Raw genomic sequence first — 7,656 nt, 5'->3', positions numbered from 1 at the left:
TTACCAAAAGCTTATCCCATGTGGTTGTCTCTATTTAGATATGGTGTGCTTGTTCAATATGATCCATTGATTATATATACGTTTTTAACATTTAATATTACTCGTCAAATTAGATCAAACAAGGCAAGCTTACGGTGTCTCTTTTTTTTTAGAATCAAGTTTCATCTTATTGACTTATTTCAGAGGAATCAGAACCAGAGCGTTCTGCCTCAAGTATCATTTGAATACAATCCGGAGGATCACTCCACCATACACTATCCATCGAATCATGTAGAGCTTACGATGTCTCTGTTACACCATATACATACTTCTTAGTAAATGCTTGATAGCTCTCCTCCATTAATATCATCCAACGGCTATTAGATCATCAAAACATTTTAGACGGCTACGATTACACTTATATACCATAGATCAAATTCAAATTCAGCTATGATTAAATTCAATAAAAAATTCAAAATTTAGGAATTAGGAATAAAAATTGTGTTATATAGTATTATTTAGGGTAAATTTGTTATTTCAATTTCAATAATTACGATTTTAAAAATTGTGTTTTTTTCAATCGAGTATTTTTTTTTTCTTCTTATTTTAGATTAAGTATTTTTCAAATCACAACATAAAACGCTTTATGTCACACACTCACACACACTAATCACTATTATCATATTACATATAGTATTATTTAGTTAATATGTTAAAATGTTAATGCTTAACACGGGTCAAGTATATAATGTCAATATTAATATATATTGTATCTTATATGTAAACATTTATATACTTATATAGTTATATGATTGTATCATTATCTAATTTATATGGGTTAATGTTAATTGTTATAACTTATATACTTATATTATATGTTCTTATTATCATGATTCATGATATATGATTTAAATTCAAATTGTTAAGTTTTTACTTACCGTAAATTGTGATTATAATGTATAAAATTGTTACAAATTGTTCAAAAAATTCAAAATTGTTCAAAAATGGTTAATTTTCTTTTTTTTTTAAAAAATGGTTAAATTTCTTTTGCTAAAAAATGTTCAAAAAATACATTAATACTTTAATTGTGATTATAAGTAACACATTGTTGAATCTAATGTCAATTACTTAATTTGATATTATATAATCATATAATCTCATTAAATTATATCATATGATTAATTATTTAAATTATTATCATATTTACTTATAATCTTTTTTCTTCGAATTGAACTTAATATCTAATGGTAAATGGTAATGTTCAAACTCCTAAATCCTAAATTCCTAAAGTATCTAGTAATGCTTTAATTAAATTGTAGTTATAAGTAATATATTGTTTAATTCAATTAAATCAATTGTGATTATCATTGTACATGAATCATATGATTAACTTGTAGACTTATGACTTATGAGTTATGTCATATTATATATGTATTATTTATTATTATATAATCATATGATTTAATGATTAAGTCATCATGTGATATAATCATATCAATTATAGTGATAATTTATAAATTACTAAAATTATATTAATAATACATTAATACTTAAATTTTGTTTATAAGTAACACCTTGATCATTGTTTAATCTAATGTCAATTACTTAATTTGACATTATACGAATCATATCATCATTTTACATTAATAATATGATTCACTTGAAGTCTTGAATAAAGTATTTGAATTGTCATTGAATCATATGATTAAGTATTAATATTATACATTTATATTATTTATATGCATATGTAGACTTATATAGACTTATAACATATATAGACTTATAAGTTTATAACATACATTGAAAATAAGTCTCTAGATATTTAATTATTGTATTAGTATGAATTGGTATACTTATGAATTATGTCATATTATATATGTATAATTTATTATTATATAATCAAATGATTTAATGATCAATTGATCATGTGATATAATCATATAAATTATAGTGATAATATATTAATACTTAAATTGTGATTTAATTATTTTTAAAAAAAATTGTGATTTAATGATCAAGTGATTATATGATATAGTCATATAAATTATAGTGATAATATATTAATACTCAAATTAAGATTTAATTATTTTTTAAAAAAATTGTGATTTAAAGATCAAGTGATTATGTTATATATATAAATATTTTTATAATTATAATTATAAAAATATATTATATAAAAATGCGGTTAGCGGTTACGGCTAGTAGACCCAATAACTGCTAACCTCTAGGCGGTTATAGCGGTTAGCGGATAAGCGGTTAGACGGCGGTTAGGCGGTTAGTAGATAGCGGGCGGTTTTTAACCGCCCGCATTGACACCCCTACACAAAAGTAGTAAACCCTAACCCTAGATGATAAAAGAAGCATTAAAAGTAATGTTGAGAGTAAGAAGGATTAGATCAGTTGAAGAAGAGAGCAAGATTATGTTTACAAAGAAGTTGTTTTCTCACGAGATCTCAACCGCTAGTCGCGATCGGGGGTCGGGGATGGGTTTTGAAATGGCAGGAAGAGAAGAGGAAGAGTAGGTCCTTTTTGGCGGGAAACATTTTGGGGGCAATTGGAAAGGCCTTGTTTGGTAAAGGGGTTGGAGTTGGCCTAGACACTGTTCATCACCATTTTCCAAAAAAATTAACATCAAAATATTTTAACTTTTTCACTATTTATATCACATCATTCACTTTTTATTATTATTCAAATAAAAAAATCACTACAAAACAAAACTTTTTCACTTTTTCACTTTTTTATACAAAACATTCTTACTTTTTTTTCACATCAATCTACATCAACTACAGTGTCTAGGCCAACCCATTTACCAAACACCACCAAAGGGAGGTCAAGCTCGGGAGACTCCAAAGGTGAGTTGTCAATTGCCAAAAAAAAAAAAAAAAAGGTTACTGGGCCCATCTGCTTCTAGGTCCAGCAACAAAAAAACAAATAATATTAATTCAATTCCTGTCAATTATTATCATTATTTTATATTATTCAAACACCTGAGTCATTTGTAGTGGATGTGTCTTATGCGGCTAGGGTTGGCAATTTAACCTGTGTCATGTCAACCTGCGGGTTGACCCGTTTATTTTTTATTTTTTTATTTTTTTTAACTTAAATTTTTAACCCAAAAAACAAAATTGAATTGTCATCCATTTGTTTTGTATTGCATGCTATAGATGTCCATTGGAATTAGACACGTATGTTAAAATTGGGCTAAATAGATTGTCCATATGTTTGCTGAATTTGTGCGAGTTATTTTAAGATATATTGATATGTATATGCCCAAGCTCAATCAACACTAACAATAGATCCATGAATTAGCTTTTGTTGTTTTGGATGCTTTCTATCAATTCTCCCAACCACCATTATTATTATTTTATTTTTCTAATCCTCCTAACCACCATTCTTTTTCAATTCAAAACGGCCACATTGCTGCTTGATTGCTGGGATTTTGCCATTTAGTTAGGCTATAAAAATTAAAATGACTTAACTGTCATGTCGGGTCATGTCAAGTTGTGCCAGGTCAGACCCTATTGATAGCTAAATTAAACGTGTTAACAGGTTGGGTTGTGTCAACCCAAAACGACACGTTTATCTAAATGGGTTACACGTGTCGTGTTGTATTCGAGTTTGGGTGTTTGACATGTTTATATAAATATGTTAGGTTCAGGTTAGCATAAACGAGTTCGCGAGTCAACTGGGTTGACACAAACGAGACATGCCAACCTGTTCTGCCAGCCCTAGATGCAGTGGTAGAGCTACATGGGGGCATGCAGGGGTGTCCCATTTTCAAAACTGATTAGGTTTCCTTTTTGTAAAATTGAGCTAAAGTAAGAAGGAAAATAAAGGAAAGAATGGAAGAAGGAAAGAATGGATACATTTCTTATTGAACAAGCATTTCGATGATGCTCAACCTCCAAGTTCACAACTGAACAAATGACTACAAAGTTGATTATTACATTGCCATCAAAGCTATTAATAATTCCTTCTACTTAACAACTTCAACTAACTTCCCAACAACTTCAAATAACGTCCCAACTAACTAATTGAATTACAACAAGACTAACAAAACCGATCCTAGAGAATAGCTAACCACATTTCAGTTGCTTCTTGATGAGTACCAAATATTGCATATTTGGGCCCCTTAATTTACATTTGTTAAGCCTTTAGTTTTGTTATTTTCTGATGTTTTTGTTAGTTTTGGTGTCTTAGCGTTTTGTAGGTTGTTAAGAGAAAACTATGGCTTTAAGGTGAAAATTGCAAGGAAGTAGGAAATAAGTGAAATTCTAGAAGTGGGATCGAGTGCATAGTATCACGCTCGAGCGCATCTACGCTTAAGCCCAGCAAAGCCCGCTCGAGCGCACTCCTGCATTTACCCAAGCAAGCAGCGCCCATGCGCTGCTCTGCAGAAGCCTTGAAAAATTCCCAAGTACACTTGAGCACACCTAGAGTGCAATCGAGCGCACTCGTCTGACCTGGGAGCGCGAAAACCCTAAATTAGAGTTATAAATACTATATTTTTCAAGGGAAATGTACGGAGGCGCGCCAGGAGGCCTTGTTCTTTGTCATTTTTGTGTTTTCTGGGTTTTTGTAGCTCTGAACACCAATTCTTTTGTAAGTTATTTGATTTTAATGAAGTTAATTAGTTTCTTTATGATTCCTTTTGTCATGAGAGGCTAAACTTTCAACTAAGGTTGAAGATGAAGCCTCACCATTGATTTGTTTGCATATTTTTATATTTTGTTTGTACAATTCCGATGTTTAGTGTAATGTCTGTTCATTTCAATTTTATTATTTGATTAAGTTCTTGTAATTGATTGTTTAGATTAATATTTGTGCCAAAGTTGGATATTCAATGTGTTTCATCCAACGGATACATTGCATCTTTCAATTTAAATTGGATATCCATTATTTTTCTTTAATCAAATAGATACATTGGATGACATTGACTTAAGTTGGATATGCATTGTGATTTGTATAATGGATGGATTCATAGAATCTTTCAATAGGTTATTTTTATATAAAAAAAGAACATGCATAGGGTTTTATTGAAATTCGGATGTATGAACAAACATAATAATATGTGCTTTGATTTGGTGAGTGTGAATTCTGAAACCTAGTATTTATCTTTTGATTAATTTTATTTTGTTTTGTTTTTAATTTCAAAAATCAAATCAATTTTCAGGACTAGGTTAGGATTTAATTAGTTTAGATTAAAATTGTTTTCAAAAACACAATTCTTTGTGGGATCGACCTTGCACTTGCAAAACCCTTTATTGCAAACGATTCGTGCACTTGCGAGTAATTAAAATTTGCACAACACTTCTATTATACATCTAGTCTTCAAGCATCTTCCATCACTGCCAAGTGGATGCTTGTGCAACTGCGACCTCATTCTGTATGCTTCTACAGCTGCTATTGTGCCAATTACCCACCTAAATAAATAGGTGAATAATTGGTACATTTTACTTAGAAATGCACAAGATCAAAATGATAGTATAGTAGGCAAATACGAGATCATTCCCATAAGGATTGATGAAATTATGCTTAGAATGTTTCTCCTAATTAATTAACTGAATTAAATAAGATGTCACAGGTTGAATTGAATAGTAAAATAAAAAGGTAATAAAAAATAGAAATAATAATAAGAACAAGGGTTAGGGTTTTGACATCCACTGCTAATCATACTCAATTAAGATAAACAATATGCCAATGCTAACAATTATACCGATATACTTAATGCTTGCCAACCTAAGGGCATGGTATTTACTCCCTAAACTATTGATTTCCCTAAGCAACAAATTAGGCATAATACCTACTCTAATTCTTTTCTTTCTCATGGTATCTACTAAGTTGTTCTTCAAGAAAGCATAAATTTATAGAAATCAACAAACACATGAAGCATAGGGGATGGTATCTACCCACTGTTCTGTATGTTGATTAATCCAAGAACCCGTGAAGAGATTTTTTTGTCACTCTATTATGCCTAAGATTCGGTCATCCAAATTGACACAAATAACAAATCCAAATACATGCATATGTTTGTCAAGCACATTCATATGAGGGATTAAACAGGAAATAATCAAGTTAAGCACTCCAATATAATTGCAACAAAGGCGCCAATATTGAAATTCTAAAAATATATGACAAGGGCTTCAATGGAGTCCTAACTAAAATATTAGTTACACATACTTTGGATGCTAATCATCCTAAAAATAAAAGGGAAAAGAAGAAACCAAAAACACTTCTTGACTGAGCCTCCAATTCTCCTTTCCAAGATTGTCTTTCTCAATGTGTAGAGGCCTATTTATAGGATTAGGAGAAACCTAGAAGCCCTAGAAATCCTAGGAGAACCATGGGTCAGTCTCCTTATCCAGAAAGGAGACTGAAAACCCAATTTGAAGTGAAAAAGTAGTCTAGCTGCATGCTGGGCGCTCGAGTGCGCTCGATCCCAAATTGATGTGCTTGAGCACATGGCTGCGCTCGATCCTTGCTCTTGAGCGCTCGAGCTTGGTTGCTTGTGTGATCGAGTGCTGATGCGCTCAAGCCTAAGTACTTGTGCTCGATCTCATTGCTTGCAGCTTTTCTTCCAAATTGTCCTTTAAGCTTGGAACTTTCCAGAAATGCTTTCCTTTCTTCAAAAACCCTACAAATGCTAGAAAACACAAAAACAACACAAAACATCAAATAATAACAAAACTAAGAGATTAACATATGTGAATTAAGGTGGCCTAATTTACAAATCACTCTCTGTGGTTTAAAAAATAATTTATAGGTCCATAGGGTAGGCCAAAATAACATTTTACTCCCTGAACTCATTTTCTGTTAAATGACTTAACATAAACCGTTTCATTGCCACCTCACACCCAATAAAAATAAGACAAATGTTCTTTTTTTATTTATACTTTTAAAAAATGACAAATAAGCTTTTCCACGTCATTTTGAGGCTCCAGCACACACTACACATCAAATTAAATAAATATAATCCCTTTATATCCTCTGTGCTACCGCTGTCTTCATCTTCCCCACTTATTCACTGTCCACATCATTGTCTTCCTCTTCCCCACCGATTGTTGCGTCCATCCCCACGTGAGTTGTTGGGTTTCATAGCACGACTGAAATCGCTGGAAACGTCATGACAGTAACTAAGCCAGCTTGCTTTGGAGCTTTTTTACTTCCGCTTTTAAGATTTTGGGTATCTTTGAAGTGTGTTTTTGGGCAGTCATTCTATGGAAATTCATATTTGCTTTTGGGCATTGAAGCATCTTCAAAAATTGTTTCTGGGCATTGGAAACAATCTATCCATCTCTCTCTCTATCTTTTTTATTTATTTTTTATTTTTATTGTTCTATGGCAAGCACAATTGCGTTTTAGATATCATTTTGGAGTAATATCTTCATTTTGCAGTAACATCAGGCACAAAGTACGAATGGTGGATACTACAAAAGAGTGTCTTAATAAAGGAAAAATAAATAAATAAATAAATGAGGAAAAAATTGGGTGATGGGTGGCAATCTATTTTTTGTTTTTGTTTTTGTTTTTTTTTTTGAATTTTCAACTCTTAGAATCAGACATAAAGATAACGGCGTGGACAGTGAATCAGTGGGGAAGATGAAGATGATGTCAACACATGGGGATATAGAAGGATTATGTTTATTTAATTTGAAGTGAAGTGTATGCTGAAGCCTC

Source organism: Corylus avellana, chromosome 3 (genome assembly GCF_965113065.1).
Source record: "Corylus avellana chromosome 3, dhCorAvel1.hap1.2, whole genome shotgun sequence".
In the NCBI taxonomy this organism is placed as follows: Eukaryota; Viridiplantae; Streptophyta; class Magnoliopsida; order Fagales; family Betulaceae; genus Corylus; species Corylus avellana.
Note: the sequence above shows the minus strand (reverse complement) of the source record.